The sequence below is a fragment of the Neltuma alba genome, unplaced genomic scaffold, assembly GCF_004799145.2.
Source record: "Neltuma alba isolate B1F8T4 unplaced genomic scaffold, ASM479914v2 tig00011578_pilon, whole genome shotgun sequence".
NCBI classification, from domain to species: Eukaryota; Viridiplantae; Streptophyta; class Magnoliopsida; order Fabales; family Fabaceae; genus Neltuma; species Neltuma alba.
Genome location: NW_021636231.1, coordinates 337,194 through 353,139, shown reverse-complemented (window position 1 = coordinate 353,139; position 15,946 = coordinate 337,194).

The following is a 15,946-nucleotide window of genomic DNA, read 5'->3' as shown; positions in this document are numbered from 1 at the left end:
GATCTCTTCGGCAATGAGTGATATTTCTGAAAACAGTGAAATTAAATGCTCGCAAACTTGCACAGCAAGGCAGATGAAATGATATAGGCGGGCTTGATTTATATGATTTCAAAAGCTAGTAAAATAAGATACTGTATGTTTTTGTCACTTTGCAATAATAGCAGGACAAGAAAAGGAGGCCCACGCAGTTGATTGAAGTTTCATTTATTGTTTTTTTTAGTCTTTAAAAATTTAAGAACCTAAATGAGTAAATGTTATTTTCAGACAAAAATATTGTTATTTTCCTAAACTTCTACTATTTTTTTTTAATTTAACCTGCTTATTATACCATCCCTGCAATATCTGCAAAAATGTAAAATATATTTTGCCTATTTCTTCTACACATCTAAATTAAATCCATTTATATATAATATTTTTACCTGAATTTTTTTTTAGTGATATACCTGAAATTTACAAATAAAATAAATCATCTAAGAAAGCACATGATTTATAATGTTAAAAAAAAAAAATCAAACTGCACATCTTTCTTTACTAATCTTCAGTCCTTAGATGATTTTTTGAAACGTCCTTTGAGGAAATAAACAAGGCTAATTATATTTTATTACGTGGTTACTAGCTACTATCAAAAGATTCATCCCACTATGACCTTGTTTTATTCGCTGGATTGAATTTTAAAAGAAGAGACTGGGGTTGAGATTGAAAATAAGTTTTAAATTTATGTTAAGTATATTATTCAAACAAAAATGAGATAAAAGACACATTTATCCTCATCTCCCATTCTTGCTGCCAAGAAGAGGGGTAGAAAAGAGCTACAATGGAGGAACTGAGGAAGATGGATGAGGTTGACGGTGAAGTGAAACAAGCTACTACTCCTTCCTGTCATATAAGTAACATTTTTTTTTATTTAACGCTGATCTTATATATGAGTAACATTTTGTATGTGCCTAAAAATTTAATGCATTTTTTATTTTGAATCCCAATTAATTACATGTCTCTCATGGTTTTTTTTCCCCCCTCGCTCACTTTGTCTCATGGTTCTCTCTCTCACTTATTCATACACAAATAAGAGTATATTCTATTCGGAAACAAATTGGTAACTTCAGTGTGAGGAAGCAAGTTTGATTGCTTGTATGATCAGGAGCTGCTTATATAATCTTGTCAATATTCCCTAGCAGTATTCTCTTTTTTCCCGATCCTAGCAGTACACAAATAAGAGACGCGTGGAAAAGAAAACGCAGGAAACAAGAAAATTATCAAAAACGTGAATAAGAGAAGGTATTATGAGATAATAAAAATATTGAAAGATACTCTCGTGGAACAATCAACATTCCCATAATGTTATAATATACTTTTTGCATATTTGATTAGATTGGAGTTGTATTGATTAAAAAAAAAAAGGGTTGTAAATCTCATTAGTACTAGAATAAATTATGTCATTTAGGTTGGCAAAAAGAAGATGTCATTTAGACCATACTTTCTACACTAACTATAGAAGATAATATTTAAAAAATAATGTAAAACATCTTTTTTTGTAACATTTTAATTAGATCCATTTATATCTAACTTTTTTTAATCTAAAATTTACTTATAATATATGAGGGTTAAGACTTAAGACGGATCTAATACTCCAAAGTATTTTTTAGGGTGTATTTAATACCCTAAAATATCTTGCAATATATTTAGTACCGTATTTTTCAGTTACATGCAGCATCTTTTAAAAAAAAATTATCTTAATACTGGATATACCAAAAAATATTTTATGATGTTAGATATATCTAAAAAATATTTTAAGGTAATGCTGAATATATTTTAAAAAAATACTTTAAAATATTAGATATATTACTGAATATAACTTTAACCTAATATAAAAATACGAGTTATTTTGTATTTTATGTGAACACAAGTCCCACTCCCAACACGGCAACACCGAGCCCTTTTAGGTAGGGGAGCTTTTTTTTCCCCTGTCCGTAAATTTAGGCGGGGAGTTTCGTCTGTGTTTTTTTTTCCCCCCTTCCCCTTGTCCGTAAATTCTAGGTGCCGAGCTATTACTTATTGAAGAAGGTCCCTCCAAATTGAACTTTGTGGTCACTTTCTTCCACAAATCGCAGCTAATCTGCTTGATGGGGAACCCAACCCTTGTACCAAAGTGCTTGTGAACGCACTAAAGTAGAATATGACAAGGGTGATTTAAAAAATTAGCATATCTTCGGTCTTTTCGGCATTTTTTCCCTAGACGTCCTTAAAATATTGCTAAGAAACAAACTAGGATGATTGTATTTTACTATATGGTCACTGCCATCAAAAGATTCGTTATCCTATAAGTCTGCAAAGATGACAAAAGAAGGTCAAAAAAAAAAAAAGATGACAAAAGATTTATTTAAATTCGGAATTTTTTTAAAGGATTTTTCCTATTTTGAATTTCGAGTCAACATGACTTCCAACACCTAACTCTTCGTTTTAGGTGTGGTGATGTATTATTTATTCCGGGCGAAGGTCCCTCCAAATTGAACTCAGAAATTGCGTAGCACCATCTCCCACAAATCACAGCTAATCTGCTAGGTATGACTTTTGCGGCGAGGAAATTGAAGAGAAAAGAAGGATTAAAAAAATTGAAAAAAATGACTAAAAAAAGTTAAAAAATTATTAAATTTTAAATTAGGTTTAGTAGGAGCAACTTATTTTGTATTGATAACGTTAAATTTATAAATGATGACAAATTTTTTGTTAACATTCTTTATTTGATATTTAGTAATTTTTAGCTTCTTTTTTCTAATATTTTTTTCAAAAATTTTAATGAGTTTTATTTTTAAAAAATTAAAATTTTTATAACCTTAATTTTTTAAAATTGAGTTCATTAAATTTTTTTTTAATTTGACCAGAAAAGTAGAAAATCATCTCTAAGGACGAAAGAATCATTAAAAAAAATTAACATGATAAGTCTTTGCTTACTAATCTTGGGTCGTTCAGCATTTCTTTTCTTTTTTTTTTTGAAATGTCCTTAAATTATTGCCCGGAAACAAACTAGAAAAGAAAAATGTGAATGTGACTGCATTATTGGGGCAGCAGAATATCCTCACTCGAGCTGAAATTTGGGAAAAAAAAATGTTTCCATTTGCTTTCATAAATGATAAATCAAAACTAATTTGAAGAAATAGATAAAAATAAGTGTAATTAAAATAAGAGATTAACAATTTTAATTATTTTCATGCTGCAGATACACACGCATATCTTAGCTCAAAGGGAAAAGGTCACCATTAGAATGCCTCCATACAAGTCATCAAACTTAGTCTAAATTAACCATAATTTCACCATGCGCTCTTTATTCCTCTAAATGAAATAATAATGAAAAATTATTATTACTAATATAATAATTATTGGCAAAACAGAGGAAAAATCATCAAATAACATGGAAAATTTCTTGGCCAAAAAAATTAAAAAAAATAAACAGATGGAAAACTCAATTTTATGGCCCATCACAATGGAGGTAGAATTACTTGTCTGCAAAGGACAACCCGCGCAGTCTGACACATTTACATTTCTCCGTGATAAGTGATGGTCTAAGTGAAAGGGATTTGGAAATCTTAATATATTTTATTGATTCAATTTGCTTGCTGCGTGCCATTTCTGCAATATCGAGATGTCCCAACCCAGCTGCTTTGATTAATTTTATTTTATTATTATTTGGCCACTTCTGAGTGTCCAAGTCTTCATTAGCCATAAGCAGAGCCATGGGAAGTGCAATAAATTAGAAAATTACGCGTCAAAGACAAAAAGGAAGACAAGATGGTCCCTCCAACTTGAAATTAAACGCACATTTGAAGACTCGCTTTGCTTGCTAATCTTCACGCGGCTTCACCTTTCTAGCCGTGTCTTTGTTGCTAATAGAGTAATAGGCTCTAAATATCGTAACCTTTTTTTAACTTGAAGGCAGCTGGTCTCTAATGTTATTTTTCCGAGAAGTATCCAAGTCACTTTTCCCGTCCATTTATTAAATAAGACTGTTTGACAAATATCTGAAATCATGATTTCATAGTTTGGGTCAAAAATTTACCAAATAAAAAAAATCAACAAATTATGGTTATGAGCCGGAATCATGGTTTTAATTTAAAATCATGGTTTTAAGAGAAGAGAATTCATTTTTCTTCTGACTCAAATTAAAAAGCATGATTGTGCCTGTCAGAGTAGATCCCAACAATAGTATAACTTTAATACCCCTCAATTATTTTTCTATAAATATATATACACATATTAATTATTTATTAATTAAATTATCTTATATATTATTAATTATGTTGATAAAAAATATATTATTAACAATTTTATTCCTTCAAATTAAAAAGTATTATAAAATAGATCTTTTATGTAATTATTATATTAACTTATACCCTTTTTAGTTATTTGTATATATAAAAAGTGTTTCTGATAACAATTATCAAACACTCTCATTTTATCAGAATCACTTTTTCATAAAATTTATTCTCTAGAAGCTATTCTTTAAATCATGATTTAACTTTATCCAAACACCCTTTAAAAGAGTATTTAAAAAAGAAAAAAAGAAATGGTTCAAGGATAATGACATACTCTTCTGGTCCTATTTATAAGGTAAAAAGAGAAACTTTTTTTGTTTTATTTATAAGTTACTTCATTAAAGTTTTACTATAAATGTACTATATTATTCTTCATTTATTATAGTGTAGATAATTATTTTTTAAAAGGTATAGATATTAAATAGGGATAAAATTAGAAAGCCGTTATATTTTAATGAAGAGTTAATATAATTTAAAATTTTTCTTGATCTATATAAAATATATTTAAAATGTTTTATAAATAGGATAAGAGTAATATTTCCTAGGAACGTTTTCTTTCCCAAACCTAGCCGGGTATATACCATACAAGAGAGACGCGTGGAAAACAAAACGCGGGGAGGAAGAAAGTCATCAAACACGAGAAATGTTCATATTATTAATTAAGAATATTAGAACGTATTATGAGATGATAAAAAATTTGAATGCACTAAAGTAGAAAACTATCTCTAAATATCACAAAAGAATCATTAAAAAAAATTAACATACTTAGTCTTTGTTTACTAATCGTCGATCCGTTCAGAGTTTTTTACCAAAACGTCCTTAAATTATTGCTAGGAAACAAACTAGGCTGACTATATTCTGCTATATGGTCACTATTATCAAAAGATTTGTTATCCTATAAGTCTACAAATATTACAAAAGATTTATTATTTAAATATCATAAAGTAACAGATTAGTGATGAGCATGGCCACGTGGGCCGACCAAAGCAAAATACTTATTATACCTTCTATTCCGTAAATATGACAAAATAAAAATGTAACACTTCTTCAGCGCTGGTCATTCTCATGAAAATGTAAATGCATTATTTGGTGCTTCAGAAAATACGCCTCTAACAAGTTGAAATTAAAAAAGAAAAAAGAAAAAAAAGTTCCCATTTGCTTTCATAAATCACAACTAATTTGAAGAATAATATTAAAAAATAAATGTCATTGAAATAAAGGACATATGCGTCAAATAGACATCCATCTAGAGACCATTTTAGGTATCCCATACAAGCCATCAAGCTCGGTCTGAATAAACCACACTCCCTCCTTTCCATTTTATAAACAATAACTGCCATCAAGGCTGTCAAACTCGCGAGTTTAAACAAACTCGTGATAATGATATAAATTCGAATTGTAAACTCGAATCGTGAACTCGTAAGAGTTTACTTTTATTAATAAACTAATATTACAAGTATATAATCGAATAATTAATATATAAAAAATGAGAACAATTTCATTTAAATATATTTTAAATTTAAATAATTGAAATTATATCTATCAATATTCATAATTTATCATATTCAATAAAAAATTCTAATAAAAATCATATATAAAGCCACTAAACATAATCAAATTCAAAAATTTAGCACGAGTTTAAGAGCAAGTTGACATGATTTTGTAAGCTAAAAACGTAAAAACGGTAAACTCAGTAAATGAACTCGTAAGTTTAACCGAGTTTATAGTTATCATGAGTTTAAGAATAAGTCGACACGATTTTGTTAGCTGAAAACGTAAAAACATTAAACTCGGAGAGTCAACTCGTGAGTTTGACAACAGTGACTGTCATCTTTCTCTTTTCTCTAAATATAAATAATATTTGCAAGTTATCTTAAATTTTTGTAGCAAATTTTCTATTTTGTCATTATTAATTACTTATTTTAATACTTAATATATTTATTATCGGATTTCCCAAACCATCATCTCTCCATCACACATTCTCTCTCTTCCATAATTCTCTCTATTATAATAATTTTTTTTATACTTTCTCTTATACTCTCTCTCCCTCATAAATAATGACATTTTAGTAAAAAAAAAAAAACTTCTAATATTTACCTATTTATTATCTTTAACTAATTTTAACTAATATTCTGATTTACGTTATGAGATTCAATGTTGTTTATAAAAAAAGATGGAAGAAGAAGTTTCTTTCTTTAAAATTTATTCCTCCATATCAAATAACGATAAATCATTTTGCACAAACTTATTGACTCACAGTTTAAAATGTAACTCATAGTGTTAGAGCAAATATCATAACTTGAAAAATAAGGATGTTGTCTGGGGTTCAAGCAAGTTGAAGTCGAATGTGACTCGGTTGAACTCGTGCAGCAAATTGTTCGAACAAGAAGACTAGGAGGATACACAGACTTGTCAGGAAGAATAGAAGGTCTTCTACTACGAGAGTGGCAAGTGAAGTTTATGTGTACGCTTAGAGAAGGAAATAGATGTGCAGATCAATTGGCAAAACTCTGTCTTAGATATGGGACAGACAGTAAGCCTTAAAAATTGTTATTTTTCATACTGCTGTTTAAATGGTTATTGAGATTTTTTATTAATTATTTTTTTAAGACTTGATCGTAATTTTTTCAATATGTGTCCATATCTTTATTATTAAATATATTATAATATTATATGAATGTTGACTCATTGGACTATCTTTCCATATCTCTATTATGACATCTCATGATATCTCCTATCATTGTTAATTTTGAATATTTGGTTAGACTGAAAGTTTAAAGCTCCCTAGTTTGTTTCTTCTAATCCTGATATATAAAGCATAAGATTTAAAAAAAATGATTGTACGCCCTCCAAAACCTAATATAAGATTCATTACTGCAAGGTAAGTTTTATATTAAAAACCGGATAAGTATATTTTTTGTAAGCAATAATATACTTGTAAAACCCGTTTCTATAACCTCAGGTCTGAAAAATACTTCTTATATCGAGTGTCTATACTTATAGATGACGAACACTTATGTTGTATTGGACAAAATAATTCACCTCATTTCATATTTGAATGTTTCACAATATTTACAACACTTAATTAGTTATTCACTAGTTTTTACTAATTATTTACCATACTTCATAAAAGTCAACCTTACCTAAAAAATCATAGCCATCAGTGCTGATTGCTGAAGTTCTCGCGACCAGCGGCCGACGAAGGTAATGAGAAGGCATTTTGACAAAAAAAGTCAGGTGATTTTTCAAATAAAAGGATTACATTGCATGTGAAAAAAAAACATTTAAAAAAGTCATTTTTTAATTTGAAATTACTTTTTTTAGAATTTTTCCTATCATGAATATCAAGTAGTTCCATCAATACCCAACTCTTCTTTTTAGGCGGTGAAGTATTACTTACAGCTAAAGAAAGGTCCCTCCAAATTGAACTCAGAAATTGCATATCACCTTCTTTAAAAAAAATCACAGCTTCACAAACACAAAAAATAATAATATTATAAGATTTTATTTATAAATTACAAAAAAAAAATAAAACAAGATGGTTTCTCCAAATGCGGATTTGATTAATTTTATTTTATTATTGTTTGGCCACTTCCTTAGTGTACAAGTCTTCGTTAGTGCAATAAGCGAGAAAATTACGTGTGAAAGAATCATTAACAAACAAAAAGTAAGACAAGATGGTCCCTCCCCAAACTGAAATTAAACGCCCACTTGAAGACTCACTTTTTGTTTACTAGTCTTCACGCGGCTTCACTTTTCTAGCTCTGTCTTTATTGCTAATAGGCTCTGTATATTATTTTTTTTTTTAAACATGAATGCAACTATTTCCTATTGTTATTTTTCCAGGAAGTATCCAAGTCACTTTTCCCATTCCTATATTGAATAGGACTAAAAGACTATTTCTCTTATGCTTTTTTCCAGGTCACTTGTGTTATGTTTCATCCGAATAAAAAAAAATTTAAATCTGGTATATTAAAATTTTAGAATTTTGTCATTTTTTTCTATTTAATATCTTCCTTCTACTTTGATTTAAGACCTAATTAAACAGTTAATATTGATTTTATACATAAAACCTATTTTACATATTTATCAATTTTTTTTGTTATTCGTTCTTGTTGTAGTGATTGTTTAAGTTGTATCCAGTAACTATCATTCCAAAAAAAAAAAAAAGACACTTAGGGTGTTTAAGAAAATATACATCAAATTAACTAATTTAACTAATATTTTTAATCCACTTAAATTATTTAATTAAATCTTATATTGAGAACAGGAAGAATATATACTTTTTAAGAAAATAATAATCTATATGATAATAAATAAAAAGTAAAATAATAAATTCACATTAAAAATTTAATAAAATTATCTAGACCACAGTCATTCCCTCACATAGGAGTACTTTGGTAGCCGAGCACCGAGGGAGCAGTAGCGGCCGGCCGGCCGCTCAAGTGGCATTAGAGACGTCCTCATGATACTAAGTACTAACATTTGCGGATTGGAACTGCGCATGCAAACGTATCTGGGCTTGTCTGCTCAAAAAAATGGGACTAATTTAGTGATAGTAATGATGAAATGAAATTGGTGGAGCCAAACACTTATTTAGCCAAACACATTTTCGTAGTTTCCAATTTAACATGTAAATTGATTCGTCATCCTTAATTTTGCTGTTTGGATTGAACCAAAATTACCTGGATTTTTGCATTCATTGTGGAGATAACGTCATGCTTTGGCTTCTAAATTTCTTTATCTCGCAATATTATCTCCCGGAAGAAAAAAAAGAGAATTTCAAAACCAAACAGCAAAACACAGACCCCTACTTCAAATCAACAAAAAAAGTGTAGTTTGAGCCTACATGACAATTTATTTTTCTAATTACATATATCATCTTACTAAAAGTAATCCTATTTAAAATACTGCCGGGCTCTAAATATGAGTACTTCTCTCTTAGTGAGGATTCAAACTGTTCATCACGTTGTAGGAAACTAGCATATTCTATTAAGCACAATTTCTGTTGGATAAAATGAAAACTCATAACAAACCAACTACTTTGGTTTTTTTTTTTGGGAAAATTTCACTGAAGGACCGCTGAAGGCAATTAATTTCCAATAGCCCCCAAAACAATCTGACAAGTCACTGCAGGACCATGGGGGTGAATTGATATTAATTTCAAAACTAAAAAGACAGTGTTGCCCCTCAAACTATTACTCTGAAATTTGAAGTCTTCTCTCTCTCTCTCTCAACTCCCGATATCTGAAGCCCCTCTCGCTCACTCTCTAAAAATTCTAGTTCATGCAGTGAAGGAGATCGTTCACCTCACTGTCGCTACTGTTGTGGTGAGGAAAGATTTTGCCATCGTCATTGCTCTGCTGCGGAGAGCCTTCGTTGTCGCCCTTGCTCTAGCAACGAGAGCCTCCATCACCGCTCCTGCAAGTGTTGGACGAGAGCCTTTTGTGTAGATATGAAGCTGGTTAAACTAGAAAAGCTTGCAGGAACGCGAACTCTACATGAATTTATTGCTGAATACAGTTTGTTTTTATTTTAATAAACAGCTATTTTTGTGTACATATGAACCTCTATATGTATTTTTGGAATGGTTCACGAAGTGGTTATGGCAATCTGTGAGTTGAAATCTATTTTGTATGGCTATGAATAGATGGAGAATTTCATGATGGTACTTAGAGGTAAACTGCCCTAAGTACTGAACTGAAACTAGCTAGCAACTATATAAATGTGTGAACAAATTAATCGACTTGCAAATGGACATATTTTTATTGTTAATGCATGTATTCTTATTGCAAATTTCCTAATTCCACTTGTAAACAGTCACTTCCAGATTTGTGAATTGACGTGTTCAACTTTTTAAATGAAATAAATCTACTTGCAAAAGGACGTATTTCTATTGTTAACGAGTGTATCCGTGTTGCAAATTTCCTAATTTCACTTGTGAACCCTCACTCCTAGGCTTGTGATAAACTTTTTCAATTGAACCAGCTCACTTGCAAATGGATGTGTTATTCTTATTAATATACACATCCTATTTGTAAATTTTCTAATATCAGTTACAAATGATCCCTCCCAGACTTGCGTCTTAAATTCAACTAGCTCACTTATAAATAGACAAATTCTTATTGTTAATATATTTATCCTTCTTGCAAATTGTTTGACTCTAGTTGCAAATAGTCCCTCCCAAACATGAATTATCATGTCCAACTTCTAGAATTCAACTAGATCACTTGCAAATAGACGGGTTATTGTTGTTAATATGCATATTCATATTGCAAATTACCTAATTCTACTTGTGATTAGTGCTCCTCAGACTTGTGAATAATCATGTATGACTTTTTTAGTTATATTAGTCCATTTGTAAATGGACAAGTTTCTCTTGTGAATCAATGTATCTTTATTGCAAATTTCCTAATTCTAATTGCCAATATGACAACCAAATACCTATGACATCAAAGTGTTAATCAACATATTCTTATTGTAAATTTTCTAATTCGAGTTGTCAATAGTACATCACATACTTGTAAGTTAGTGGGGAAAGACAATAAATTGTAATTAATTGACATGTAACCTACTCATAGTATATTCCCTAAAACAAAAATCGTGCAAATTCTCCATACACAAATTTTAACACATTATGTCATTGTTTTGTTTTTTATTGTCTTTATCCGTTGAAGTAGTTTGCAATAGCAACTGATTGTGTATTTCTTTTGGAGTAATGAGTCACCACAACTCAGACTTTAGTGAAGTGTATTATTCTTGTGACACAACAATAAGTACTGTCAATAGATTAACACAAGCGCATCAATGCAAACTCAAAATAATGAATGAACTCATGAGTAATAGAAAATGACTATCACACAAGGGATATTGTGACTAGTGCTTCCTAGGCAATTTGCAAGAAGGATAAGTATATTAACAGCAAGAATTTGTCCATTTACAAGTGAGCTAGTTGAATTCAATAAGTTGAATATAATTATTCACAAGACTGGGAGGGATCATTTACAACTAAAATTAGAAAATTTGCAAATAGGATTTGTATATTAATAAGAATAACACATCCATTTGCAAGTGAGCTGGTTCAATTGAAAAAGTTTATCACAAGCCTAGGAGTGAGGGTTCACAAGTGAAATTAGGAAATTTGCAACACGGATACACTCGTTAACAATAGAAATACGTCCTTTTGCAAGTAGATTTATTTCATTTAAAAAGTTGAACACGTCAATTCACAAATCTGGAAGTGACTGTTTACAAGTGGAATTAGGAAATTTGCAATAAGAATACATGCATTAACAATAAAAATACGTCCATTTGCAAGTCGATTAATTTGTTCACACATTTATATAGTTGCTAGCTAGTTTCAGTTCAGTACTTAGGGCAGTTTACCTCTAAGTACCATCATGAAATTCTCCATCTATTCATAGCCATACAAAATAGATTTCAACTCACGGATTGTCATAACCACTTCGTGAACCATTCCAAAAATACATATTGAGGTTCATATGTACACAAAAATAGCTGTTTATTAAAATAAAAACAAACTGTATTCAGCAATAAATTCATGTAGAGTTCGCGTTCCTGCAAGCTTTTCTAGTTTAACCAGCTTCATATCTACACAAAAGGCTCTCGTCCAACACTTGCAGGAGCGGTGATGGAGGCTCTCGTTGCTAGAGCAAGGGCGACAACGAAGGCTCTCCGCAGCAGAGCAATGACGATGGCAAAATCTTTCCTCACCACAACAGTAGCGACAGTGAGGTGAACGATCTCCTTCACTGCATGAACTAGAATTTTTAGAGAGTGAGCGAGAGGGGCTTCAGATATCGGGAGTTGAGAGAGAGAGAGAGAGAAGACTTCAAATTTCAGAGTAATAGTTTGAGGGGCAACACTGTCTTTTTAGTTTTGAAATTAATATCAATTCACCCCCATGGTCCTGCAGTGACTTGTCAGATTGTTTTGGGGGCTATTGGAAATTAATTGCCTTCAGCGGTCTTTCAGTGAAATTTTCCCTTTTTTTTTTTTAATCCCTTTTCCTATCGCCTGTTTCTTCTATGTCTAAAGCCCACAAAAAACAAATCAAAATGAACACTTAGCAAACAATAAATTCCTCAAAAACATTCAGTCCATTTTTTTTTGTTGCCTAAAGTATCCTCCCACCCGAATAGTAAGAGACTAATCTCTCGGGGTGCTGTCAGGTGCGCCGTAGCGGGGACCCCTCCCAACAGTGTTTTTTTCCATACATACCGTCCCAAGGATTGAACCCAAAAAATAATGTTTAAGGAGCCCAAGTCTCTTACACTTGGACCAACACTTGTTAGTAACATTCAGTCAAAATTAAACAAACAGCCCAGGGAAATTCAACAAAAATGGGTCAACAGACTAAAAAAATCTTTGCCCATCTCAACCAATTAATATAATCAATTCAAATACTTCCGTCTTTCCCATGAGATAGGCCATAATCTAGGAGGTGTTTGGATAGAAACCAAACCAAGGTTTGAGAAGTGTTTTTACGGATTACGAAGTAAATATATGAAGGAGGTTACTTCATTTTGCGGAAAAGTGCTTCTGAAACCACGGTTTTAAAAATGCCAAACACCCTTCTAGTCTGAAGGATCTCAAAGTCAAGAAGGTAAAATTAAACCTTCTTGATTGGAATAACGATGCACCTTGCCGTTTTTATCAATTAGAATTTACATCAAATTGAAAGCATCATGAATTTACATCAAACTGAAAAGTGTTTTAAGGATCATCACATACAGGTGGATACAAGAATCTAAGTGAACAAGGCTAAAGCCTATCTCTTTTCAAGCTTGAAAAGCAATAGCTATCAGTTCAAAAAAGAAAGCCCGTGTATTCATATTTTAATGTCCATTGGAGCTTTTCTTTTGTTCCCACTCTCTGGCTATGCAGGTGGATACAAGAACATATGCAACAAGTGCACACATGAAAGTCGATCAATGGAACATCTCTCAGTACACTATGATTTTGCAGTGAACATGCAGTTATTTTATAGCTCGGTCATTAGATTCGTTAACTAACAGTGCAGAGGAGGTAACATTTAAAAATAACTGCATTGATCATGGGAGAAAAAGGGTCATCTGCAGGTAATTTGGTAATGCTTCAAAAGTGTCAAGAGCAATAATAGTCCAATGTTGTATGTTTTGCCGTTACTAAGGTTTTAGAATAGGTAGTCAAGAACCTTTCATCCTATTTATCTATTCCCCTCTGTATGTGTGTATGTATTGTTGGTTAGTTTTTTTTCCTTCTATTTTTTGCAAGGGAAATGACATTTTCACCGTAGAAAAATTAGAAAAGCTAGTTGTTAAATGCATTGTTCATAAAAGGAAGCTTCTTTACTATTTTAATTTTAAGCAGAAATTGGCGCAAAACTGTAATTTTATTCTAGTATATTAACAATTTACCTATCACTAAATGTTCTATAATACTTGAACCACAATAAAATAAGCATATACTAAATACTAATTCCGTTCCTTAATATAAAAGTTAGTTGACTAATTTAAGTAAATTAAGAAAATTAGTTAAGTTATTTATAATAAATAGGTGCTGTCTTTCTTAAAATACTCTTACTAATCATATGCATTAGCTAGAAGTACTATTTGATGAAACCTTTAACATATGTAACTACTACAAGAACTACTTTAAGAAAAAAATAAATAAATATAAGAGACAAAATAGATTGAAATCTTATATTTAAAACCAAATTGAATATCACACTACGGCAAGGACCGAAGGTAGTAGCACAGAATACTTAGAAGCAAGGAAGGAAAAGAAAGAGAGAAATTGAAATTTTTATTACAAAGGAATTCATATTTATTATGCGAGCCATCTTTTTGGGTTGATTGAAGAAAAGAAGTGATAAACCTAATTACTTTACAACATATGATTCTTTTGATGATTTGAAGCTTAGGAAAATAAAATAAAATAATTAAGATAACACCATGATATATAGAGGTTCAGATTCAAAAATTAAATCCTACATCCTCTCCCCAGTCATGAAGCTTGAGAGTTTTATAAGTAATGAATGTTTACCGAAATTTCTTTTTTGGACCGAACATAAATTTCTTTATTGCATAATGAGGAATTGAACAATATCATACTTCTGTCCATAGTCCATCCTATCCTTGTGTGCCATCAGTCAAGCTGGCTTTATATTGCTGATATATTTTTCATTAAATATTTTCATTTTTATATCCTTTAAATATTTTTTTCCCCCGAAGAGATTATTGTATGGATGAACATTGCATATGTAATAATTTCTGCTCTTGAAAGACCCAGAAATAGAATAAAATTATTGTTGTGCTGCCTAACTGCAAATTAAATTTAGATAGTCTAAATTTAAAATTTTTCTATTTATGATTTTTTTTTAAATTGGAAGTTCATTCTTTTACACGATAACAACACTTAGAAGCATATTTTTATTCAAGATTTTATATTTATGAAAGCAAAAAATTGTTAAAAATTTGAAATAAAATAACTTAAATTTGGTGCAAAACTAATCCTTGAATGATAGGTTGAACGAATGGTGGGGTGGACCGGACCATAACAAACACAAAACTAGGCCCATGAAATGATGCAGCGAGATAAACATAATGCCGCCTGTTAAATAATGCTGTATAAGGGTCAGAAACGTCTGGAAAAGTGGTGTGGAAAAGTTGTAATTTTTTTTAAAAAATAATACCATTAAATCTTGGAAAAATTACAAATAAAGACTCCCAAATATATAAAATTATGATTTAGGATCCTAAATTTGAAAAATAGCAAATAAAGACCTGATTCTACTTTTGCAAATATGAAATGTGGGTAAAATGTCTGAAATACTTCTCAGCCAAATAACAAATTAATTATGAGAAATGACAAGTTTACTTTAACTAATGACAACTTCAGTAGATCAAATCACAACTTGATTGAGGGTATACCAAATAATAAGTTGACTATAAGAAATGACAAGTTCACTTTATCAAATGAAAACTTCAGTAGATTAAATCACAATTTGACTGAGGGGCATTTCAGACATTCACCCACATTTCATATTTGCAAAAGTGGAATCGGGTCCTTATTTGCTATTTTTCAAATTTAGGATCCCAAATCACAATTTTATATATTCAGCAGTCTTTATTGGTAATTTCTCCTTAAATCTTCCCCCAACTTTATCACTCTGGTCATGACTTAAAACCTTCCAAAATAATATAATAAAACGTTATTTTAAAAAATAAAAGTTATGCAAAAGAGCGAGATTGTATTTAAATTTGTCTTTTTAGTGATATTTTTTCAAAGGAATGTGACAAAGAGTTAATTAAAGTTAAATTGATGGGGGAATCAATTGTAGCACAATTGAAGAGATATTTTGATGCTGATACTTATGTAGGGTAAGAGTAGGCAATAATTGATCTCTGTGAGAGCCACGTTGCCTTTTGAGGCTACGTTTGGATTGCCGTTTCAAACGCTGAAAGAGCCTAGGAAATTGTGAAACCAGCGTTTGCAATTGAAATGAAGAAAAATGGTTGTTTGGCTAGAATATCTTATCCAACCGACTTCTATGGCAAACGGTGAACGTTGGCAACGCTGAGGAGAGCTACTTCTGGAGCATCTGAAACTGAAGTCTACCGTTATGGGGCAATTAT